The sequence below is a fragment of the Eulemur rufifrons genome, chromosome 8, assembly GCF_041146395.1.
Source record: "Eulemur rufifrons isolate Redbay chromosome 8, OSU_ERuf_1, whole genome shotgun sequence".
Classification (NCBI taxonomy): Eukaryota; Metazoa; Chordata; class Mammalia; order Primates; family Lemuridae; genus Eulemur; species Eulemur rufifrons.
In genome coordinates, this window is record NC_090990.1 from 51,800,639 (window position 1) to 51,827,524 (window position 26,886).

General features: G+C 43.5%; 1 protein-coding gene across 2 annotated transcripts in view; it reads right to left on the minus strand.

Annotated features, from left to right (window-relative positions):
- Positions 1–18,576, minus strand: part of GNG12 (G protein subunit gamma 12) — a 127,791-nt gene extending 109,215 nt beyond the window's left edge. For both annotated transcript variants that reach the window (XM_069478054.1, XM_069478056.1), the window contains exon 1: positions 18,487–18,576. The gene's annotated coding sequence lies outside the window, so the exon portion shown is untranslated. The remainder of the gene's footprint in view (positions 1–18,486) is intronic.
- Between the last annotated feature and the right edge of the window lie 8,310 nt (positions 18,577–26,886).

The window sequence follows — 26,886 nt, forward strand, 5'->3', positions numbered from 1 at the left end:
TTCACCAGGAAGGACTGCTGCAGATAGTGACCAGCCTATCCCCAGTGTCCCTCCCTTAAGAACCTGCACGATAAATCTGTTGCAATTTAGGGCCAGAAAAAAGCGTGTTTCTCCAGAAGAAGTGGTACACTTCCTTTCACCACAGAATGAAAACTACACTGTTTACTATGATTTTTAGGCTTCAGTTAATGCCTAAGCATGGGAGGCCCCTGTTCCCCAGCAACTGAACCGATCCTGTCTGCAGCACAGAGCTCCTGATCTCCCTCTGGGCTTTATCTCCACCCCACTCAAAATACGTTTTCAGCAGAGGCCACATCTAACACTTTTTTGGAAGTAGAGCTAAAATGATAATGTTTAAAAAAATTAAATAGTTCAATGATTTTCCGACTATACCATACTGTAGCGGAATATAAATTTGGAGTACCGTGAGAATTAAAAAACATAAGCCTCATATCACAGAGCTGAACAGAATTACCTATCCTGAAAGAATTTGCAGAAGACTGGATTGTGGCAAGTTTAGCCTCCTCCCTCTCCCATTACCTTTATCAGCTCCTTCAATTGAATCAATTAAGCTCTAATTAATTAAAATAACAAGTATTCACTGAGTGTCGATCCAGTGTCAGGCACAGTTGTAAGCACTTTACACACACACACACACACACACACACACACACTCATGCTCACAATAACCCCAGGAGGAAGGCATTCTCATCATCTCCATTTTCCAGGAGAGGACACTGAGGCACCAAAAGGTTAAAGCAACTTGTTCAAGGTAACACAGGTAGCAAGTGTCAGAGCTGGGCTTTAAACCCTGCTCCTGCTTTCTGCCACTACACCAGCCCCCTTTTTAATACTGACAATGAGCATTTCTCACCTTATAAAGTATAAATTAGAAACATCATTAAAAAACATTACAGAAGCACACCAGTAAAAAAAAAAAAGAAAGAAAGAAAAAGAAATTGTGCTTGCTTAGCGTTTTAAACAGCTTCCACGTTTGTCCCCTACACCCTTCCAGACTGCCAGCCCCGAGCCCTTCCTGTTTAGAAATTTTGGAGAAAGCCAACCCTTTAATTCTGTCGCCTTTCCAACATTCACTCTGAACTTCCTCGGCATTGTTTTCTGGCAAAATAACCAAAGAGCCTGCATTCAGTGTAACAATCAGCTAAAGGCCTATTAATGATCAGCAAAACTGTTCCTACCTATTACAACTCTTTATTTAACAAGGGCGGGTCACATACTAGACAATTGCGCTGGGAACTGATAATTCCAGTCTTTGCAGCTGTTACAAGTCAGTTTAAAAATGAATTTGCATGAGTGATTGCTGGGCTCTTTATAAACAGGATACCTGCCAGGAAACAGTTCCACTTTCTCTTCCCTGGACTTCCTGTGCTCAAATAGATGCTGACACCGTTAAGTCTCAGGTTTTACAATGCTTTATATGCTTTTGTGATTTATATGCTTATCAGGGTATCTTCTGTGGACAATAAAAGAATACAAGTCTCGTAAATGTAATAGAAAATTAACACTTGAGTTATGTATTTTTTTTTTTTAGTCCTAGGAGTAGTGTAGTTAAACAGGCACAGGTTTGAATTCTGGCTCTGCTCCTCATGAGCTGTGCAGCCTTGGGCAAGTTACTCAATCTCTCTGATTTGCACTTTCTTCTGTAAAATGAACCAATTATATTGTCTTTATGGGATTGTAATGCCTAGTCAAGAGGAGGCACACAACAAAAGTTACTTCTGTCTCCTTCCCATAATCAAAGTTGTGAACAGTTTCAAAACCAAGTTGCACTCTTGAGGATTTCATTTTGATTTGGTTTGTGATCATCAAAGTTCTTGAAGGACGACTCCTTTCAGGTGCTTCTGGAAAGTGTTACCATACAAAAGGCTTCCAGTTCTCAAGGGGGAATGAAGAAATATATATGGATTGGAAATGTAATCCAAACAAAATCTCTCTTAACAAATACAAAAGAAAAAATCCCTGTATTTGTATAGGGCAAAACAAAGCCACAATTCGTTTCTATGAATGCACATTTTACAGGTTGCACTCCCCCTCACCATTTTTCCTTTACTAAATCCCTTAAAAATAAAATTTACTGCTGGCTATAAAACAAAATTAATGTTGACCATTAAAGTCATTTCTAGTCAGAGAGCCCACATATGCCTTTCAAAAACAATAATTTGCTCCTCAGAATGAACGTGGCCATGAGTAATACCGATGTCCCAGAATCCCCTGATTCAGCTTTCTCAAGAACACTGTCCCTGAAGTGTGATCTGCCAGAGAGAGGCCTCCTCAAAACCCCTTTTGTACCTGTGCCCCCATCCCTGGAGTTGCTGTGCTGTTACCCTGTGGGTTACTGTGTCAAAATGGGATCGGTGATGTTCTCCCTTCAAGGTCATGGCAGGACATACCAATAACGCACTCGTAAGTAGGAAGAGGTTTTGTTTTCATTTTTTTTTTTTTAACAGACAGATTAGACAGCCCAAAGGTAGGACTCGGCGTGTTTTGAGGAAGGGGCTCTGTGGGCTGACACAGAGAATCTGTGCTCAAAGGCCGTTCCCAGACTCCATAACTGGTGGAGGAAAATGAGCCAGAATCTTTATGACCACTCAACAGCCAACTCCCGTTTCTCCTGCTGTCAATTCTCCGCACTGCAGAGCCTCATGGTAAACTGCTCTCCGGGTGCTCCCACCTGGAAGCCTTACCAGGGACGGTGCCGTCTGGGCCCAGCACAAGAGGGGATAACTCCACAGGTCTGGGTGCAGCCCCTCAGCTGACTCTGATGTACAGACAAGCCTGAGAACCACTGCCCCTCACTTCTGCCTTCAGGGAGGCTGCTAGATCCTATTCTCTTGGAGAATTCTTTCTCTTTTCTTCTAAAGAAAGGAAAAAAAAGATAAGATAACGTAGGCAGCCATAAATTTTAAGCTTTTCTCAGGTCAAGAGAGCTCAAGGTCAAGTCCTTAGTGTGAATTCATCCCTCTGCCCCACCTTCAACCCAATCTCAAGTGATTGAGGCACAGAATAGATTCCTGGGCAGAGTGTAAAGGGCACCCCTTTCAAAGAGGGTGGGAAGGAAAATGTACCAAGAGGAGGAGGAGGGAAAGAAGTCTTAAGAAACAGATTCAGTGCTCCTTAGATATCCTTGCAAGAGCTTCCAGGACTTTCTAAGCCCCTGACTTCATTTGTTCCTCCTCCCCGACTCACTCAGCCCTCTAGTCTAGTTACAAATTACTCTTAGGAGAAGGTCCTCCCACCTTCCATTCTCCTGCAGCCTCCTCCCCCAGCTCGGGCAAGCTCTGGCCTCTGCTCTCACCTCCACCCTAGGTTTCCAGGTGGGCCCTCGCAGCTCAGGGTGTGACCCATAAATACCTGTGGGGCAGCAGTGAGCCAGAAGGGTAGGGAGAGGGTGTGTCCCAAGCCTCTCTCCAGGCCTGGCTCCTGCTTCCTCAGCCGTGCCTTCCTGGTCTAGGCAGGCCGGCGATAAGAGGTCCTGAGCCTGGCCAGCACCCAGACGGCCCCCAGCTTGCTAGATTTGACCAGGCAGCACAAAAACAGGAGAACAAGAAGTGTGGGGTTCTAATTTGACTTTTGCCATTTGTTAGTGCCATGACCTTGGGCAAGTAATAGAAGCTTTCCAGAAAGTGCCTCAGTATCCCTCTCTGTAAAGCGGAAATTAATGTTTGACTAGACTCCGCACAAAGCTTTCTGAAAAGTACGAAGTGCTCCAAATTAGATTATAATAATATCATACAAATTCTCTAGACATTTATGGAGTCTTCTAACCGTGGGACACTGCCGGTCACTGGCAATATAAACATGAAAAAAATGCCACTGAATTCAAGGGTATAGTACATTCTGGAGGGGAGACGGAAATGTGGTAGGTAAAGCTGTGTAATTCAACGTAATAATGAGTGTGCTGGCTGAATAGTACGCTGCTGGAAACCCAGGCAAGGGAAAATTTAAATATGTCCAGAGGTGGGGGGAGAAAAGAGAGCAAGAAGGTGACAGCAAAAGTAATATCAGGTAAACACAGATGGAGCTTTATATGTCAGGTCTTCTAAGCACTTTATGGATACAATCTTGAATGAGCCTCACAACCACCTTGAGGGCAGGTAGGTACTGCTATCTCCATTTTATAGATGAGGAATCTAAAGTTCAGAGAGGCACCCACTCAAAGTCACATGGCTAGTGAGTAGCGCTGGACTCTGGCTGTGGGCTTGACCCTAAGACCTGGATCATAATCTTTCCATACGCTACCTCTACCTTAACTGTGACACCATGCCTGACCCGTCCACGCCAGGCACGCCCCTCCTCTGCACTTCCACGCTTGTCCATTCACACTGCCATTTAACACTCCCATCATATTGTCATTATTTATGTGTCTGCAGTAAGTGCCTAGTAAACAGCTGGTGTTTCATGTTTTCTTAACGGATAAAAGAAAGAATGAAATTATGCTAGGTTTCAAGAGACAAAAACAGGAATTCACCGAGTAGCTTGAGGGAAACTTTCTCAAAAGTAGAGGCAGTGCCTTATTCATCCTTTTGTCGCCAGAGTCCTGTACTTATTATAGGTGCTTAATAAACGTGTAATAAACTCTAGGCACAGGAAACAGTATGAAGAAATGCAGGGAGATTTAAGACTACACAGTGAGTTTGAGTAACTCGGCCTGTGTGAATCACAGAGGGTGTGTGGGAACACAGAAATGCTTCTCGAATTATTCATAGGGAAAGACCAGCTTTTTAAATTTCTAATTCATCATGGGCCAATACGTTTATAAAATGCAGCAAAAATGAACTGCTAAAAATTGAACAAAATGCAAGTCCAGTTCTTTATTAGATTCAACAAATGTAACATGATGGTCAAATTGCTATAAAAATTACTAAATGTGTACTCTCCATGTCTGTACTTATCTATTAATAGCTGCAGACTGTTAGCAAAGAGGTCCGTCGGGCTGCAGGTCTGCATTTTGCAGCCCTCTGGGGGCACGGCAGGGGCTGTGTGGAGCTGCAGGAAAGGGCAGCTCGAATCCTGCCACAAGGGAAAGTGAGATAATGGTGTTCACCGAGGATTCCTGCGTGCCAGGCACTGTTCTGAATGCTTCACACCTATTAACTCATTGTATTTCACAACCTGTCTGTGAGTAGGTGCTACTGCCACCCCCATTTTAGAGATGGGGAAACTGAGACACGGAGCAGTTAAAAACATTTCCAAGATTCCAGAGCTGGAAAGCAGCACAGTCAGGCCTTGAACCTGGGCAGTGTGAACCTTAACTATCAGGCTATGATGCTTTTGGGGAACCCACAGACAGCTTTCAGCCAGGAAGTGACCCCTTCAGATCTAATTTTTAGGGAAATCGTTCTGGTGGCAGTGCGGAGGGTAGGCATCGGTCCGAAGCTACGACAATAAGCCAGGCTGGAGGCGCTGTGGTGGGTGGGGGGGGCGGTGCATGCCACAGGCTTTAGCTGGGCACAGGGCGTCTGAGCTGGGGAAGTGTCGATGAGGGACGAGCTCCGGATGACTCAAGGGTTCAGAGCTTGGCAACCTAGGTGGATGGTAGTATCTTAAACTGACTTAAAGAAGGGAGGAAGAAAAGCAGGTTTTGAGGGGAAGATGATGAGATCAGTTTTCAATAACGTCTACCTGCACTTGGAGAGCCCAAGAAAGACAATCTACAGTTGTGTTTTGGGAAAATTCTGGAGACTGTGATCTTAGTTTATTGAATTCGTGCAGTTACTATTTTTACCCCAGTTCCGCTAAACCACTCTCCTCCTCTTCTCCCTTCCCCTTTGCCCTGGTTATACTTACGATCGTTTAAAAAGCAGGAGCTCCCCAATCCTAAACTTTGCTCCCTTTGAAAATAACGCACAGAGCATATCCAGGGTACCACACTCCCTGCCCTCTACAGCTTATTTGTGAACAAAAAGCAAATTTCTCTATGAAGTCTTGTTTGCATTTTCAATAAATCCAAACTCTACAATGGCCTACAAGGGCCTATGTGATCGGCCCCTGCCTACTTCTCCAAACTCAGCTCCTACCATGCACTCACTCTTTATTCTTTATGCTCCTACCACAAGGGCTTTCTTTTTGTGCTCAAACACCTAAGCTTGTTCCCAGCTCAAGGCCCTTGCACTGACTGTTCCCTCCAACTGGAATGCTCTTCTCCCAGATTTCACCTGGCTGCCTCCTTCTCATTTGGCTCTCGGCTCAAATGACACCTCCACAAAGTGGTCTTTCCTGACCCCATCCCCAACCCATCTCACCATCTCAGTCCTCTGCTTTGCTGCCTTCACAGTCCTCACCCTACCTGAACTGACCTTGCTCATGTGGTTTTGACTCAGGAACTTTGTGTATCTTGTTCACAGCTGTATCCCCACAGGGTAAATAATTGATAAATATTTGTTGAATGAAAAACAATCATCTTATTAAAAACTGAAAAAAAGATGAAGAGACGGGGCCTTTGTCCACAATGAGCTAAACTTCTAGTAGCAAAGAAACATCTGAGTACAAGGAGAGACAGCACAGGGCAATGTCTCCTCCCCGTGTCCCTTCCCCTCCCAGAAGGCCACTCCAGCCCACCTGGTACATGCCTCCCCTGTTGAACTCTTCCCGCGGTACTATCAGGGCTGTGGACGGCAACATGGTGCCATGAAAAGAGCCCCGACCTCAGAGTCTGGCATATCTGGATTCACAGCAGAATGCCACTATCACTGCCTCCCTGAACCTGCTTCCCCGCCTGCAAATGGAGCCAGTATTCCTTACCTCAGAGGGCTACGACAAGGAGTGAGAAAGTGCATATGAAGTTCCGAGCACATGCTAGTACACAGCTGGCACTCAAAGGGTAACAGTCATCACCATTATCATGAAATTTACTGCCGGGACACTATAACTCTCTCAGTAAGGGTTTGATCAATGCATTTAACTGTACAAATAATGTCAATTGAGATTAAAGGTGATGGGTATTATGTGACACTATGATCATAATGTCAATTATAATTATAATGATAGTTAACACCTGGGCACTTACTATTAACCCCCCAAGTGCTTCATATACATCAGCAGCTCCTTTATTCCTAAGCCAAGAGTAGTATCCATCAATTCTAGGCAGCATATCTTGTCACATTTTAACATCCCTGATATTGGTATGACTCTTCCTGGTGGGCAGAATGTCCCTGGTTTGGGTGGAGAACCTGTGGCCTTCTGGATCCTTCTGGATCCTTGCCACAGCCTTTTTACTGAATCCAAACTTCACAGAACAAATCCCTTTATTACAAGGATTTTTTTCTGTAAAATTTGGATTCTGTTGAGGGGCCGTGCTTGGGTTCTGGAAGGCCACATGTGGCCCCAAGGCCACAGGTTCCCCACCCTGATGTGTGAATATGTTACATTATATGGCAAAAAGGACTTTGCATTATGCAATTAAGGTTCCAGACCTTAATACAGGGGAAGTATCCTATAGGTGAGGCCAATCTAATAAACGTAATCAAATGAATCCTTAAAAGCAGAGAATTTTCTCTGGCTGGAGGCAGAGAGATGGAGCAGAAGGGACATCAGACAGATTCCAAGCATGAGAAGGACTTGTCATGCTGTTTGTAGCTCTGAGATGTAGGGCTCAAGGGTAAGGACCAGAGCGAGGTCTCTGAGAGCTGAGGGTGGCCTCCTGTTGAGAGACAGCAAAGAAATAGGTCCTTAGTCCTAGAACGGCAAGGAACTTGACTCCCCTGACAATCTGAATGAGCCTGGACATGGATTCTTCCCAGAGACACCCAATAACAGCCCAGCTGGCCGACACCTTGATTCAGCCTCATAAAACCCAGAGGAGAGAAACCAGCCAAGCCCACCCTAACTTTTGACCTACAGAACTGTTAGATAATACATTTGTGTTGTGTTAAGCTGCTCTATTTGTGGTGATTTGTTATAGGAGCCATAGAAAACAATACACTCTTAACAGTTGATGTGGATTATGGTTTAATTGTCAGCATTTTTTTTTCTTCCTTAGTGGCACACATATAACATAATGGCACATCTCATAACTGATGGCATCTTAGATTTGTTGAAATATAGTGTTATTATTTCTGTTTTGCTAATGGGCAAACAGAGAATTCTCAGAGATCAGGTGATTTGCCTGAGAGATTCAGACTGTAATCTCAAGCTCTAAACCACCATGCATGCTGCCAGAGAGCTGGAAAGGGGTTGAGTATCCTGCCAGAAGGCCAAGGAACGGCTAACATGACCTCTCCCAGGCCTCTGCGACATGGGACCCCTAATGCAGTTGACCAGAAAGACTCAGGTGGGTCTGGAAGCATTCATTCATCCACTAATGATCTGGCACCCAAAGGCGCTAGGTTATCTTTCCAGGTACTGGGGACAGAATAACAGAGCAGGTCAGGAGTTCAAGACCAGCCTGAGCAAGAGCGAGATCCTGTCTCTACTAAAAAATAGAAAGAAATTAGCTGGACAACTAAAAATATATACAAAAAATTAGCTGAGCATGGTGGTGCATGCCTGTAGTCCCACCTACTCAGGAGGCTGAGGCAGGAGGATTGCTTGAGCCCAGGAGTTTGAGGTTGCTGTGAGCTAGGCTGATGCCATGGCACTCTAGCCCGGGCAAAAGAGTGAGACTCTGTCTTAAAAAAAAAACAAAACAAAACAGAATAACAGACCAAGATCCTGTCTGTATGGAGCTGACACCATAGTGAGGGAGATCAATACTATTGTGATAGATTGAGATAAGCACTAGAAGGAAAACAAAGCAGCCAGGGAGCTTTAAACCAACCTTCACAAAAGTCAGAACCTGTAATACATATTCAGGAGCTGAAAAGAAACAGAGAACTGGGCCTGGAAGATAAGATCCTCTCTTTGGGATCTTTCATGGGCCACTTGCTACTAGTGTGGGAACTCTGAGAAAGCCGTTTTTTGTTGTGGTAGTTTTTTTTTTTTTTTTTAATGGAGATGTAGGCTAACTTTATACAGGCCTGCCTCTTATGAATTTCTAAAAACAAACAAAACCACAACCATCTTTTCACCAACCATAATTTCCCTCTCTTTTGAGGGAATTCAGTTTTAAAAAGATGAAAATTAATTTTATATTCAAACAGTATCCCAAGAGCTGACTGAAAGGGCACCTCAAAAAGAAAGACGTTTCTGTGCAACTCCCAGCCCACACCCTTTGTAGAATCCTGAGCTCTGGCCTGTCTTCTTACACTGTGCTTGTACTTTCATCTTCTCTCTCTCCTTGGAAATAGAATAGACAGCTCTCTGATGGTGAAATCAAAGGGAGAACAGGAGCCCGATTCAGGGAGTAAACAAACAAACAAACAAAAAATGCGGCATGTATAACTTTCTTTCAGGAGATACATGTAAATAGAAAATTCTAGATTTCTTAAAAGATTTTGCAGGAAATGCCATTGAAACTTATATATTCTCCATCTCTCTCTCTTGTTTTTGTTTGAGAGGGAGAAATTCTAGACTAGAAGATCATCTTCATCATAGTTTTGGAGAAGCCCCAGTTTAATAATACCATTAGCCGAAAACTATTTATAATTCAGACATTAGCAACTGGCATAAAACCCTACTTTCCACTTCTCTTGATTTTGCACTGACAATTTGGCAGCCCACTCTTCCCTTAGGCCCAAAAAAGCCATCACATTCTTAAGTCTGTATTTAAGAGATTCTGACAGAGATGTATGCAAGAAGAAAGGTCAATAATGCCCACAGGAGAGTCTACCGGCCTACACAACATGCAGGAAAAGATGTACAAATGGCCCCAAACCTCCACCCACCTTACTCATAATCAGAGGAATTTAAACTATTTTAAATTACCATTTCTTACGAAGCAGATTAGCAAAAATAAAAAGAGCTTACACTCTTCTTGCTGGTGGGCCTGTACGCAACCAGCCTATCCAATGCATCGCCAATGGGAGGGCAAAATGATTCAACCCCTCCAGAGGGGGACTACAGAGCTCTGTGATTCAGCAGTCCCACTTCTGGGAATCAACCTTTCGGCACATCCTCACAAAGGCAAAGGATTTGCTACACCTTTATCACAGCACTGGTTGTAAAAGCAAAAGACTGGAAACAGCCCAAATGTTCTGCGGTAGGGGACTGGTCAAATAAACCATGGCACGTCCATGATAGAAAATTATTATGTTGTTGGAAAGAGAGAGGGAGAGAGAGAGATAGAGACATGTCTGATATCTCCAGGACATACTGCTAATTTAAAATAGCAAGGCACAGAAGAGCATATATATTAATAGTATACCAACTTTTATGAAAGAAGGGAGAAGAATAAAAATATCCCATATTCTTATTTGCTTGTATTTACAAATTGCTACGTGTAGAGAATATGGGAAAGGCTTGAATGGAGATGAGCTAGGAGCAAGATTCTTTCAGTATTTACCTTTTTGTATGGTTGTGAGGTGTTTTGGAGACCATTTAAATATATTTAATATTTTTTAAAAATGAAGAGGTTGTATAAGCTATTTTTCCAGGAGTGTGAAGAACAAGACAATAATAGTTTGGAAGAAACAAAGCTAAAGGTGGAGTTCGACCGGCTTGGAAGAAGGGGTCTGGAAAACCTGGGTTTAGGAAGGTGAGTTCTCACATGAAAATCAGTAAGTCAGAGAAATCTCAGTCCGGAGTTCAGGAGGTAATCGCAGTGAGCATGGAGAGGTTGATTTCTGCTCGGTTTTATGTCACCTGCTGGGGATGGGTGGCTCTGAGTGCCTTGATATCTATTACAGCTAGAAGGAAGTCAGAGAGCTGTAGGTGAATGGGAGGCAAAGACAGAAACACCAGGATCACCTCCCAGGCAGCATGCCAGGGGCATTTATTTACTCGCTAGATTTAGACAGTAATGGCTGAAGCATGCTGCTCATCAAATATTTATGTTAAAAAAAAAAAAAAAAGAGGGCATATCATGTGCTAGAATATTCTGCTTCATTCAACAGAGAAATATTCCTGAAAAGTTGAGGCTCTGGAATTTTATAAAATCAAATCATCCTGTAAATGCAACAGGTGAGTTTGCTACTTAAAGACATTCTGTAGGGAATTCTTGTTAGGAATTGTCATCTTATGCTATTTCTGCTTTGGGAATCTGAGTTTGTCTGAAGAAGGCTGAATTTAACCATATTAAAGTGAAAGACATTCACGTTTCTGCACCTGTTGGCTTTTTTCATAAGGTGTAGTCTCTCCACAAATTACCACAAGGCCAAGGTCCGAGGCATGAACCAGCACCTTTAGACTCAGAACCACTGCCTTAGCAGTTAGATCCACTAAACACAGCTGATCCTACCTGCTGTACAAATGCCTCCCAAGAGAGCAGCCAGGAGGAGTATATTCTGATAGCAGCTTTCTAAGGGATCAACTTAAAACAGAAAGCATGCAAGAAGTGCCCATTGGCACTAAGCAGGACACAAATAAACTCTCTTTCTTACTTTTTGGTAGCTTTGGCAACAAGGTTTCCCACTTCTTAGCCTAAACTAGAAAAGTCTTTTTAAGAAGCAGCAGCTGCTCATAGGTAAGTTCCAAAGGCTCCTGCAGCCACTGTCACTTGCACCTTGTCCCCAAGGAAAGGGTCCACAGCTGGTCAATAAATAACACAAAGCCCTTTCCACATTCCCAGGAGTTACTATTACTCCATTCCCTGCACCAGGCAGACTACATGCAGGGTACCTTGGCATGTATTAAGTGACACTGAGTAGGCTGGTGTTCAACTAACAGTAAACAGTGTCAGCAGCACCCCAAGTACTGGTCCTTAGCTGCCCCTTAGGAAATGATGAACTGCGGAGAAAGAAGCCCGCTAGAGGGAACGTGTACTACTGAATGTGTTTCCTAGCAAATATGATCTATTGTACTTTTTTGATTAAAAAAAGAACACTGGCTCATGTAGCTTGCTGGCACACTGCAGAGAACATAGTTTTATTCCTTCATTCCTCTGGCATTTATTACACTCCTACTATGTGCCAGACTCTGCCAGCTACAGAGCTATTGTGGTTGAAGGGGCTTTGAGAAGCAGAGCTGCTGCTGTTAGCCACATTGTGCCTTTGAGTTTAAAAAAAAAAAAAAAAAAAAAGACAAACCCTCCATGTGGACCTAGCCTTGCAGGCTTGATAGCATCAAAATAAATGTCCCTTCTTTCGGCAGAGAGAGTCCTATTGCACAATGCATGGGTTTTTGAGGATTTGAGCCTCACATTTACCTCCCTGGCCAGGTACTCCTGTGCAGTAAACAACCCATACAACAGTTTAAGGCAGCCCTGTGAAGAAGTCACAACCCAATCCTTTTGCGTCTTGGCCAGACATCCAACCCTCGTACGACAACTTATCTGAACAGCCAATCATGACCTTATACACCTACATGAAGCCTAATGGTCTAATTTGCAGGCCATGGTCTAATAATCCAAAAGGTTTCATTAGTTTGGGTACAGCTCAGGCACCTAGTCTATTGGCTTCAACACTTTGCTAATGTGCCTGAGATTCTGGTTTAATAAACCTGGGGTGATGGTTTTATCTCAGTAAGGTCTTCAGTCAGCCTCAATAAAGTCTAATCAGCTTTTGAATTTTGATTCCTCTTCCCATCCTTAGATGTAGCTCATGTTTGGGATTTAATGGACTTCAATTTGAGTCTTCTTTTGAGGTGAGGCCTCATGCTTTTCCTCTGCAATGATTTCTTCCCAAAAAGCAGACAAAATTTGAGGTTACCACAAGTTAGAGGTCTGAATCAAAGGGCCCCAGTGGGGGCTAAGGGTTTAGTGTCCAGTGGTCAGGGGCATCTTGGCTGGCAGCATCTGCAGCTAAATAAAAGCCTGATTATTGTACATCAGTGAAGTTAAGAGTCCACCCCCAGTGGCACATATGGGTTTGCACACAGCCATTCTGAATGAAGGCAATTCTCCATGTACAGAATGCAAGTGCAGAGATGACAACTTCTTCAGACCCTACTCCAGTGAGCATTTGCGACCATGCCAACTCTAATTCAACCAGAGCTTACTCTTCTCTCCTCAGTCAACTAAAGGGGATCCTAAGTCCATTACATGACCTTGACTGCAAGGGGACTGGTAGCCTATTGTGTAAGAAAGCATAAGAATATCAGGCCTCTGACTCTCTGGCCCTAAAGTCACCTACTTATAATCAATACATGTGGAAATACAGAAGATTCTTAGCAAGTGATTCATTCAGATGGATCTGAAAAAAGTTCTTTTTTTAGATCCTAGTCCTCCAGCAGAAATGAAAGTATCAAGAGTCATAACAGTCTGCAACCCTCTGGTTTTTATTGTATAGTAATCCTCTGAAATATAGACCCATTAAAAGAAGACAAAAGCCCTCCTTGTCACAGAATGGCAACCAGACACTCAGAGCTAAGCACTTTTATGATACCCAATAAAGCCTGACATGATAAACCGAACATTTAAGTGACAGCAGAAATGATTTTCAAGACAGACTCTGGAATACATGGAATAATCCAGCTAGAAGTTACCTTCAGTCAAATCACCTCCACTCTCTGCCCTGAATCCAAGCTACCTGTTCACTACTCACCTGTTGTTCCTTAGAGAGGAAAGCAGAGAGGTCAGGACCTGTTGGTGTGAGCTGGTTCTAGAACAGGATTTGTCCCTTCATTTGTCCTATCAAGGCCCCCTCTGAGAGGCCAGGGATAGGAGAGGTGGACTCCATAGTCACCAAGGCACTGGGCCTTTGTGTTTGCTTCAGGCCTGCTGGGTCTCATGGCCATTTGGCAAGCTTTGACTGCTGTGGCTGAAGAGTGGTGAGCCCAATGGACAGGCACTGATGAGTCTCCTCAGGGATCATCTCACTTTTAAAAGGAATTTATGTTTCTCTTGATTTATAGCTTTTAAACAAAGCTGCTTCCGTAAAGCTCCCTTCACTCTCACCTCCAGCTGGACGTACCTCAATTCTCAGCAGAGCGCTTATGGCATGAGACCTGGCATCAGAACAACTCTGGGTCAAATTCTGCTCTTGCCACCTGCGCAAGAGCAAAATTCATACCCTTAGGGAACCTCAGCTTCCTCGTCTGGGCTGCTGTGAGGACTGAGCAAGATCATATATGGGAAGGGCTTAGAAAGGGCCCAGATATCTATCAAAAAATGGAATCACAATTGTGCTATAACTATTTTTTTATCTATTGAACCTTCTTATTAAACTAAATGCACAAATGTCTTCCTCATCGCCACCTTCCAGGTGTCTGATATATTGAAGATGCTGTACAAATGCGGCTTGCTAATGCCAGCCTGGACCTGGGAAGTCACAACTTCCATAAAGTCAAGATCCATGGACTAGGTCTATATGCAGATGCTAATTAATAACCCACTGGTGTACTTTTCAAATATCTCTTATGAAGATCAACCTATAATCTTCCGAAAGGGCCTCTCTTTTACTGAACAATTCTCACTGAAAAAGGTTTTGACATTTGACTAAAAGTAATTCAACTGCCATGAAAGTTGGTGTTTTCCCCCAAAAAATACAGTCCTGATATTTGTAGTTAATAAACCAGAATTATTTTTGAGTTATTATACAAATGAATTTTTTTTTATTACATATGCATGCTCATTGGGGAAAAGCTGGAGGAGGGGCACCATAATCCCATCACCCATTTGTCTATAACTTCTTCTAGTCTTTTTTAATGCATAGTTTAAAAACAATTTTAAAGTAGTTGTAATAATGCACTATAACTGTGCATGTTGTCTTTCCCCTTTTAAACTACAGCAGACTTTATGCATTACTGATTTTTTTAGAGTTTCTAATAAAAAGGAAAATGGATGAGATCCAGGACAACTAATTTGTTCAACAAATTAATACTGCAATCCATTTCACATGTAAAATACGCAATGGTGATTGCCTAATAATATTCTCTTACTTTGTAAGTACTATTTGGCAGGACTTTTTAAACTACTGAGCTTTTTTAGATTTGGGCGAAATGTTACAATTTTGTAGAGCTGTTTTCCTGTTACAAAAATAATGCACGCTCAAAATATAACATTTAGAAGGAGGAAATTTCAATAATAATTAATGTTAATATTTATTGAACACGGACCATGTGCTAGGCACCATTTTAAAATGCTCTACATAGATTAACTCATTTATTCCTCACAACACCTAATTGAAGCATAGATTAAGTAACTTGCCCACAGTCTACACACCTAGAAGTATGATCCAGGAATCCATCATTATGCTATGATGTTTTCGGGGTGAGAAGAATAATTTATTCAATCAAATTCTCCACTGCTTGAGAGTATAATGTCATAGTCAAGAAACAATTCATAATAACACTGCAGCCTTTATAGTTATTTAAAATTATTATAAACCACCATCTCTGCGTCTCAGTGGAACTATTATATTAGTAAAATCAGACATCATCTGTGACATGAGCTAAGATTTGCGATCTGCCCAATTCTGTCCACCTGATATACATTAAACAAGACAAAAAAGAAAAAAAACCAGAAGCTTAAAAGGGTTTGTTTTAAAGATGGAAGCATTTTAAAAATTTTGCAAATTTTAGCAAATGAGCCAATGATGTGATGAGTAGATTCCCTGAATTAACTGAACACTCATTCTTACAAAAGTTTAAAAATAAGACAAACACTCATAATCAGTCCTAACACTTCTTATAGCTTATCTGTTGGCCTTGGACCTCAGTACGTGCAAAAATAAATAACCGGATACCCTTGGGTCACATTTTTTCATACTTTAATTAAAAATCGTACTTGGTTAAAGGCAAATACTTTTTCTGTTCCTGGTTTAATTTCCTACCCAGAGCTAATAAACACAACTTTTTGAAATATAAATTCCTTTAACTTTAAAAGATAATGAAATGTTTCTGGCTGCCTGTCAAAATTACTATGCAACTGTACCTTTAGCACTGAAAGCATATTAAAATTATTAATCCTTTAATCATAATTATTCATACTGCTGTGGTAGAAGCATGACACACACACATACGCATAAATATTTTACACACACACACACACAAATCACATACCTTCTTTGGAATTTAAAATTGCTCTATCTAGCATTTCCAGAAGGTTCAAGCTGCCACCTTGTAGTTTATCCAATAGCCTGCTGCTTGAGCATGCTAGTATAGATACGTAAAACATCTGAAAATTTTGAATATTTACTGTGTGTGAGATTCAGTCTAAGTGTTTTCCAAAGATTGTTTCATATACTTTCATGAAGACCCTAGACAGAGAGAGAACACTATTCTCTCCATTTTACAAATCCGACTGAAAAAGGTTAAATAACTAATATTCTCATCCAAGTCTATCTGGCACCAAAGCCTATACCCCAAACCACTATTAAACTGCTTCTCTTCCAAGTTAGGGCTCAGAAAAATTTACTTAACTTTCACAACTTAACTTTCCTAGGTTAAACTTAAGCTGACAAAAACTTGCCCCACCCACCCCACCAAAACCAAAAACCACCTAACAAAAATCCAACAGTAAATGACATTCTAAATTTGATTTTTTTTCCTGCAAGTGACAAACTCCTGTTTTCTCTAACAAATGACAATACAAACCTGCAAATCCAATTGTTAGAGAGCTAGTCTTTCAAATAAGATTGGAGCTGTCTACATAGAAAATTTTTATAATAGTAATTTTTTCAGTCTGTTGTGAAACACAGATTCACATTTTAATATATTTCTATACAAATCTAAACGGTCTCTGCCCAGTCAGGGTTTGACACCTAGTAAGTTACTTGGGTTAAATACAGCAAAAATATGACTGCATTATTTATAAGGTCTGCTCAGCATTTTTTGGACCTAAACCAGGGCTTTATGGTGCTGGTTAACTATTAGGGAAGGCAAGGGGCTGAACATTTGATCTGAAAGTCATTTTCCACTTAAGTCTCTGTAAAATGTTTGATTACTTAAAAAAAAAATACGTTTGTATGAATCACATGTTAGTTTACTGGAAAGGGGGCTTGCTAATACAATTTAGTTAAAAAAAAAAAAAAAACAACTAGCTCCTTAACTTGAATGTGATTGTTTTGGCAATAGTAAAATGCAATCCCGTCCTTCTAGCGCTGCCTGCCTTCCTGGTTCTCCTAGGTGAGGGCCACGATCCTGCGATAATTTTACTTCGAGAACTGAGAAGCGCTGGCAATGGTGCAGTCTGGTGACTAGCTCTTTAAAAACAAAGCTAAACTCCGCTTTTAAAATAGACAACACACAGACACAGACCCTGCTTCTGACAACATCCAAGAGATTCATTATAGACAATCCATTCAGGCGAAGCTACAACCGCCCCAGGAAATATAAACTGTGTCGGCAAAGACAGCAGGGGGGAGAGGAAGTAACCCATGGGAAGGAAGCTAATCATGTGAAGTTTGTCCAACTCCGCAAAGTCTAATAAATTCCCTGTTTGTTTCCACTCGGGGCAGCCATTAAACGTGCCCTGACACGTGGGCGCCGGGGACCTCCCTTCTAACTCTGGTGTTTAGCTGTTTCCTTCTCCAGCCACTTGTTTGTATACAACCACGCCCGAACAGGATGACCACAAAATGACGGGCCTCGCAATTCCTTCACTCAGATTTCCATTTGTCCAAAGTTTCACTCCGCCGCGGTGAGTTTAACGAGAATCACGGCTTCCTTATCATACGTTATTAATGATTTCTGCCAAGTTTACAAGATACACAAAGCGAGGGACAAGTGAGTGATGGGAGACGCTAGTTACAGCGTCTTAAAATTAGCTTTAATTGATGTGCCCTAATTAAAAATGATAAAAAGAAGTCTCCCTGATCCACGGAATAATTGCCTGGGCAATACTTTTTTATAAATCACGTAAGACTGAGCTTCGACCTCCCCTTTACCATCTGCAAATACAGTCTGCAATAGGACAGCCTCCGGGTCACTGCTGGGGGGCCCTTGCGGGGTGTGTCTTCTAGGTTCTCCCCTCTGCGACCCGCTATTTCCCCGCTAGACCCCAGAGGGTTCCAGGGTTGCGCTCCCGCCGGCTAGTCTCGGGAAAGAGAGGAAGAAAGTAGGTAAGAGGGGCGTGGCGTCCCCATCGCCCCCAGCTGCCAGCCCTCCTCCAAAGCCTGGCACCGCCACTAGCATGGGCTGGGAACACTGGGGCCTCCCAACTCGGCGCGGGGCGCACGACCGCAGGCAGGCGAGGAAGAGAGCGAGCCAGCGGGGAGCCCTCTCCTCCTGCCCCCAGCCCCAGCTCTAGGGGACCCCGCTTCCAGCGCTCTCCGGCCGCCACCCGTCGAGGACGCGCGCCCCATCTGTCTCTAGATCTCCGCGTCCCTAACCCTCCCTCCTCCACCCTTTCTCCGGAGCCCAGTGCCCCGACCAGTCCCCGCCCTCCAGGACACTCTTTCCTCCTTCCTTCCTTCCTTCGTTCCCTCCCTCCATCTCGCTTCCCAGCACCCGGGACTGGGGGCGGCCCCCGAACTCGCCGGCCGACGCCCCGCGCTGCGCCCCTGTCCCCGCGGGGACCCAGCTCACCACCCGCGCCCGCCGCTCGGCGCTCACCCGCCTGCCGGTGCGCTTCCCCCGCCGCTGCAGCCGCCGCCGGGGACTCGGTCTCTAAGGGCTCCCGGAGACGGCTCCGACTTCTCCTCCTCCTCCCGCTCCTCCGGGCGCCGGCTCCGCCTCGCTGGGGTGGGCGGGGCGGACGGCCCGACGGGCGGGCGGCGGCGGCCCCGGGCGCTCCTTCCTCCGCTCCCCGCCTTCCTCCGGCCCAGACGCCCTGGCAGAGGTCGCGCTGGAAGCTGTGCGAACGTCTGGCCGCCCTGGGCCATCCCCCTTCCCCGAATTCTCACGGAGGGGCTGAAGTTCAGGCACTGGAGGGCCCCCTCTGTTCACGACCCGCCCCTACGACTCCTCGCAAGTTTCCTTCGCGTGCGAACGCCTCGCCCGCCCCCAAGCCAGGGGTCCTCTGGGCCGCGAAGATGAGCGCTGCCAACCCCCTGCACAAAAGTTAGGCTCTGCTCCAGCAATTTCTAAGGAAAACAGTCACAGTAACATTGAAAGGGCCCTGGGGCCACGGAGAGATTATGTTTCCCAGAAAGGGGAGTTTAACTGCGGATTGCTGAATTTGGAGTACATACACCCATCAGGAGCTTCCCCTTCATCTTCCCCCACCGCATGAAGTTTATGTTCTCGGATGCACAGTACCTGGCAGAGTTCTGCTTAATGAATTAATCGGATTTGGTTGGTCTTTTCTGGATGGATTCAAGGTCAGGAGGGTGGAAGAACCATTTCTTCTTCCACAGACCTCATACTAGTCATACAGCCATTCAACAAACATTATTGAGCACCTGCTATGTGCCAAGCATGGTGCTAAAGGCGATGGGGAAGCTATAATGATGAATCAGACAGGGAGCTTGCCCGGCGGGAGCGCCAAAAGCTTTATTCCAGAAAGAGTAAAGAAGAGAGGCATACAGAAATCTTACTATTCAGCAGACTTCTTGAGTATCCCTATGTAGCTGCTTTCTTGTTTGACAGGGTGGATATAAAAGAGAAGGTGAGGCCAAAGTAGGTCACTTAGAACCAGTGTGGGCAGAGTCCATACATGAAATTGCACCTAAAAGCGTTCTTGAGGGATGTCTCTGCACTGAGTTTCACCAGCTGAGGAGAAGTGGGCCCCAGGGAAGCTGGGCACTGAGAACTGCAGTGAGGACGTTATCTTCCCTCTTGCTTTCCTCCTGACCCCTACTCAAGTATCAGGCTTAGTGAAATCATTAGCATGGAGTGCAGAAGGGATGTTGCAGGTAGAGGAAGCTATGATTAGATGCCTTGCCCCAGGAGTGTGGTCTTAGCAACCTGTGGATATCAGTGGTGGTTGGGTTGCCAGCCACAGCTTGCCAAAGAAGCCCTTTATTTCCTGTTCAGTATGATGTTAGGAAATGCTTGACTAATTCACAGATACTAACAGGTCAAGGATATACAGGACAGCCTGACACCAATAGGGACAGAGAGAGTCACATACTGGAGTTTATATCTTTCAGCCACAGACCACAGAATCGCCTCCTGTAGCCATATCGCTACTTTCCCTTCGTGGGGCACTTTATAGTTTAGTAAGTGCTTTCATGTACTTAATCTTATTCTTCTCTTGTTAGTCGCTTGCAAAAACCTAGAAGCTGAATCAGTAAGAACTTCAGTGGCTTGTTTGAGGTTTCCTAGTTCAGTACTATTCAAAGAATGATCTATGGAATAGTGATGGTCTGCAAACAATTACTTATCTGTAATGGGATGAGCATAGAAATTGAAGACGAACATGTCGAAACCTGGAGCAATTTGACAGAAGAATCTTATACCTGTGAAGTCTAATCATTAAAAATGTAGCCTTGTATTTTGTATGTCTGCTTTTTATTTCATTTTCCTCATTATCCATTTTGTATTTATCGTGTTGTACAAAATCATCAGCCTGCAACAGATTGAAAACAGAATATCACAGATAGTTTGAGAAGCACCGATGGGTTAGTAACAAGGCAGGAATGATAATAGCTAACACTTAGCCAGCACTTCCTGCATGGCAGATGTTGCTTTCAGTGTTTTACATATATTAAATCTTTTAATCCTCCTAACAACCCTAGAAGGTAGGCACAGGAAGGTTATGCCATACAGTTTGAAAGTGGCAGAACCAGGATTCAAACTCAAGGCTCCTGGCCCTATGCTGCTTTCACCCATGGCCCTGGATCCGATGTCCCTTCTAACTCTGCTGATGTTTCCAAAACTTCAGTGACTTATGTTTCATCTTCATATCACTGTACCTCCAATTTTTTATTTATATGTTTGATTGACTCACTTTTGTTATTTTGCACATATCTTACCCTTGCAGTTAGCAATTACACTCATGAAATCATGGATTTGATAAACAAGTTATCAGTCTCTTACATTAAAATATATGCTTACTCTAGCAATTGCTGTCAGTCCTTGGCCATATCCCCTCCGATTCTATTCCAGTTTTATGCATACTGGTTCCTGGTGTGCTGTCATTCCCACCTGCCACCACTTGCATCTTGTCAGAGTATCACCTTCAGCTGCAGGATTAGCTTTGCTTGTGCATTGGACAGCTGGAAGTGCCTGGGAATTAATGTTTGCCACCCCCATGCCTTGCTGTTAACCAGTCTGAAGGTATAAATACTCCAGCTCCTTTGCCCATAAGTGGGATAATTCCTGGGTGGATCTACACTGTTTACAGGGCTCTGCAAATGGTTAGGCCAAATTCCCCTCTTTGGCCAGGGGACTTTGCTTACTATCACATCTTTGCTCATCTTTATCTTAATCTTCCTGGTTTCACTTCCCACTCCCCTACCAGTTTTTCCTGGAAATACATCCTAATCAGGACCCACTACCTGATTTGTGGAGTCCAATACAGAATGAAAAATGTTCATAAATTATTAAGATTTTCAAGATGGCAACAGCCAAATATTGAACCAAGCACAAGGTTTTATGTAACCGCACAGGTGGATGACTCTATAGGTCGTATATCAGTGAAGCTGGCCTAGATTCTAATAATTCATTTTCACTTGAATCCTTACCTCAGGGTCTGCTTCTGGGGAATCCCAAGATAAAATGATAACTATTAAAAAGCCCATCCAGGTACTACCAAAGTCATCTGTGTAACACACTAGTGGTCAGCATCCCACACCTTGGGAGACCTATCTTGGAGGGGATGAGTTTGACCACAGAAAGAGGTATTGTAGTTGAGGAAGGTTTAGGTTAATGAACTGATGGGTCAGGAAACCGGGGTTTTAGTCCTAATTCTGACACCGAGTGATAACCACAAAGTATGAATTTGGGTGGTATCTTAGTTTGAATTTGTGGAAACATACCTTGCATGAAGAAGGTTTATTGGTGAGTGGCTAAGAGATACACCTGTAAGGAAGTGAGGTGGGCAGGACTGGGCGGAAGGAGCATTGCCTCTCAATGTGGATACAGCTGAGGCCTCAGCTGAGCCTGCAGCCCAGTGGAGGACTGAAACTGAGTGCTTCTTCAGATTGGCCCAGATTGAGTCCAGGGGATTTGGCCTTTGTATCTCCATATCTTACATTATTGGGAAGAAGTGTAACCTTTAGCAAAACTGCCTTAGTTCCCCAAGGCAGTGCCCAGTGATGGACACAACTGTGAGTGCCGAGGAGCCAATATCCCAGCAGCTGGGATATAAATGTCTCTGCCTTGAACAGAGGATCAGAGAGAAGCTCCATAGTACACACTCCAGGCAGGTCAGTTCCAGGATCTCACTCGGGCTTACAGTCACTCATGATATGAATACACTGCCCAGCCCAGGAGGACCTGAGCTGGGTCTTCTGTGTAGCACTGGGCCAATTGTTGGTTGTACTTTACCTTCCTGATAACCATGGACCTATTTGAATTCCTATTTTTTTCTTTCTCCAGCCTTCTTTTAAACTATTTTTTTCCTTGCCTTTTTGTGTTCTTAGATTCTGCTCTCCCCCAGTGGCTTTTAAAACCAATCAGTTGCCTATGAAAGAGTGGCAGTGGAGTGGAATGAAATGTATGCCTTGGGAGAGGAGGTCTTTGGGATTAAGTCTTGGCTTTACCACTAACAAGCTGTGTGAATTTGGAACAATGACAACCTCACTGGTTCTCTGCTTGTCTTTAAAATAAAGGGATTGTAAGAGAATGGTCTCTGAAGTCCCAATTCTGTGGAAATTAAATTCTGTAAAAGAGGTGGCTTTCTTGGCTATACAATTCCTCATGAAGCAAGCAAGAGAAATGGTTCTATAACCAGGACAGTTGATTTTGAAAGTTAATTGCAATTCATATGTCAATCTGTGAACTTATATTCTATATTCAATAACAACACCCTCGCTAAAGCATCAGGCAGAAAGAGGTGGTGAAGAAATATGAAAAAAAATGAGGCCAATCAGTTAGTCTCTGGGTGACCAGGTCTCCACAGACTGGAGAACAATTTGTATGGGATACCAGTTTTGCTCCTTAGGGATTTTATTTGTCCTATTGCACATGGCCACACTCTTTGTCTGAACCTGCCCTAGAAGTTATGGAGAGCTCCCTCCTTTTGAGTAGGTTACCTGGGGAAGTGTTTTAGAAACTGGTTTTTCTGCTCGGTCAGAGGCAGCCATATTCCCATGTATTATAGAAGTTAGGTCAGGGAGAAGCACCCACAGTCTTGGAAATCCCCAAATAACCTGTTGAAACGTGTATCGCCACAGGCAGGAGCTATGACCCAAACTGTGGCTACAGATCAGAAGGCAATTCAACATAGCTGCATACTGACATGGGTGGGAGTGGCCCCAAATGGAGGCATTAACACAAGTTAGTTGATTACTAACTCAATATGAGCTTTCTGGCTTATTACTGAGCAAGGCTGCCTAGCTCTGGAGAGCAAAAGTCCCCAGATACTATTGTCTAGAGGTCAAATATATGGACTCAGAAGTTGGTGAATTTCCTATCATGGGAGGCATTCAACCAGTGGTCAGGTAGAAAGCAGAGGTGAAGAGGACATCAGAGAAGCAACCCAGATGTCCATCAGAGGAGATGTGATCCCTCTTTCTAAAGTTCCCTGTGAAAAAAGATACACATCTAAATATAGTCATATGAAACGATGCCTTAAATGTATTTTGAGCATAGAAAGTGGGTTATAGACCTGTATATTATTTCTCATTCATGTATAAAAAGAGCATACATACACATGAATCTCTTGTTTGTTTGGTTTTTTTTCTTGTTTTTTTAGACAGGGTCTGTCTCTGTTGTTGGGCTAGAGTGCAGTGGCATCAGCTTAGCTCACTGCAACCTCAAACTCCTGGGCCCAAGCAATCCTCCTGCCTCAGCCTCTTAGGTAGCTGGGACTACAGGCATGTGCCACCACACACCCGGCTAAGTTTTCTATTTTTTGTAGAGACAGAGATCTCACTCTTGCTCAGGATGGTCTCAAACTTCTGACCTCAAGTGATCCTCCTGCCTCAGCTTCCCAGAGTGCTAGGATTACAGGCATGAGCCACCACGCCTAGCCCACATGAATCTCTTTATGAGTATATCTGCAATGATGCTTGGCAAAATACTAACAATGACTTTCTCAGGGTGCTGGGATTTCAGGTAACCTACATTTTTTTCATACTGCATGAATTCTTTCATAATGAATGTGTAGCTTTTCTATGAATCATAGGATTTTGTTTAATATTGTAAGTGTATCTTTGTTCATATTAGGAAAAGAAGAAAAAAAGCATTATGTAGACCAGGTGTAGATAAACTATAGTCAGAGCACCACAGGACATCTGTTTTTGTAAGTAAAGTTTTATTGGAACACAACCACACCCATTTATTTAGCTACTGTCTGGCTGCTTTTGCTTTACAATGGTAGAGTTGAATCACTGTGACAGAGCTTATGGCTTTCGAAGCCTAAAATACTTACCTGCCCCTTTAGGGAAAAAGTGTGGCAACTCCTGGTATAAACAATTGTACTAGAAACCTTTTTCAAAAATGTGGCAAATTGCAACCTAGATTTTACCAGTTTTTCAGATTTCAATGTAGCTGAATTTCTAGTTTTTAAAAAAATGGTTGTATATTTTAAAGTACTTCCCAGTTATGAATAGTAATTATAATAATGGAGCAAAGTGACAATACTAGTCACAAGACAATAGACAATACTAGTATTTGGGTAGTTAAGGTCTATGTGTTTTCTTTCTTCCTCTTCCCTCTCTTTCTCTTCCTTATTCTTTTCCTCCTGTTCCTCTTTTTCTCTACCTGCTCCTCCTCCTCTTTCTCTTTCTCCCCATCCTTCTCATTCTCCTGATGAAGTAAGATCACCATCCTGTTCTTTAGTTTGCTCTCAGATGCTGTTCCACTTGAGAGAAGACGGGGGAAGACTGACTGACGTTCCCCTCTCCAAGATGGAATGCTTGGCCGGGCGCGGTGGCTGACGCCTGTAATCCTAGCACTCTGGGAGGCCGAGGTGGGCGGATCGTTTGAGCTCAGGAGTTCGAGACCAGCCTGAGCAAGAGTGAGACCCCATCTCTACTAAAAAAAATAGAAAGAAATTATATGGACAGCTAAAAATATATATAGAAAAAATTAGCCGGCCATGGTGGTGCATGCCTGTAGTCCCAACTACTTGGGAGGCTGAGACAGGAGGATCTCTTGAGCTCAGGAGTTTGAGGTTGCTGTGAGCTAGGCTGACGCCACGGCACTCACTCTAGCCTGGGCAACAAAGTGAGACTCTGTCTCAAATAAATAAATAAATAAATAAATAAATAAATAAAAGATGGAATGCTTGAAGAGGCCCTGGACAAAATAAATTGTCCTGGGGGAAGAGAGGGGGAGGTCCTACGGAATAGACTCAGACCTGGAGGGGAAAAACCCAGGGAAGCTGCGAGAGGGGAGCTGAGGAGGCGGGTAGGGTGCCCAGCTCCAGAAGAAAGGCTGGGGATGGGATGGGGCAGATGGTCTCTCTTTCCCATTCCTCCGTCACACCCTTCCCGTGCAATCCGGTTAGTCTCCAGCTTCACAGAGGAGGTGTGGGGATTTTTCTCCTTCACACTCCATGGTTACCCAGCATCAGAGCTCCCACTTGCCGAAACAACAAGAGCAAAGCTAAACTAATGGCGGTCTGGGCAATGCCAGGCCCTCGCTCATTTCCAGAACTCAGCCAGAAAAGCTGGATATTGGCCCTGACATGGGATGTACTCAGATGCTAAGTAATTGAATGGTTCAACAGGAACATTCTCTTTGTCAGCCACTCACCCAAGACCTTCCGTGAAGAAAACATAGGCCCCTGCAGCATCAGAAAGAGAAGCAGCCTGTGAGAGGAAGATTAGATTATAGGTCCTCTATAGCCTATGCTATTGGGTTTTACTCATACGCAGTCAGCTATGTGGACCTGTGAGCTAAGTTAAGATGGGAATGGAAAGTATTTACTCTGGCACTCTGATAACAGACCTGTTAATTTCATTTAGCTTTGGATACTGGTCAGAATGGAAAGTACCAAGCCTGCAACCCCTGTGACTCCAATTTGCACGGTTCCTAAAATATCTAAATATTTTTTCAGAATATGGGGAATCTCAGAAAATGTGATTAAAATGCTATTTTATTTTAGTATTCCAGTATTACATGACATTTTAGAGTACCAAAATCCTGGAATTATTGTTGGTATTATTCAGTTATCTCAGTATTTTTTTAAAATAAAAATATGGACCATTGCTGGGACTACCTGAGAATTATATAACACGTTAAAATTTTGAAGGTAATAAAGGTACATTGGTTTAGAGAGTATTCTGACCACATTCCTCTCCTGTTTAAACCCTTCTCAGGTGTCTTATTGTTGTTTTCTTTCCTGTTTCCTGGATTATGAGGAGGTTGAACATCTTTTCTTATGTTTATTAGTCATCTATGGTCCCAGTACCGATTTGGGCATGGATCTGCTTCCGGAAGTCTCTTGATGGATTGTGCTGGATATTTTTGTATTCCTATAAATAACCTTGAGTTTTGTTCTGGAATACAGTTAAGTTACTTGAAAACATTTATCCTTTTAGGTCTTTTTTTTTTTTTTTTTTTTTTTTGAGGCAGAGTCTCACTCTGTCCATTTGTGTCATCATAGCTCACTAAAACCTCAAATCCCTGGGTTCAGTCGATCCTCCTGCCTAAGCCTCCACCAGACCCAGCTAATTTTTCTATTTTTAGTAGAGATGGGGGTCTCGTTATTGCTTAGGCTGGTCTCAAACTCCTCAGCTCAAGCAATCCTCCTGCATGGGCCTCCCAAAGTGCTAGGATTACAGGCATGAGCTACTATGCCTGGCCCCTTTTAGGTCTTGCTTTTAAGATTTGTTCAACAGGATTGGAGCAGTTATCACTGTAGGGCTAATTTTCCCTCTGTTGAAGCAGGACTTGTGGGTCTACGCAATGCTCCATAAATCTTGAGATTTTTCCAGTCTGGTTGGTAGGAAGAGGGGA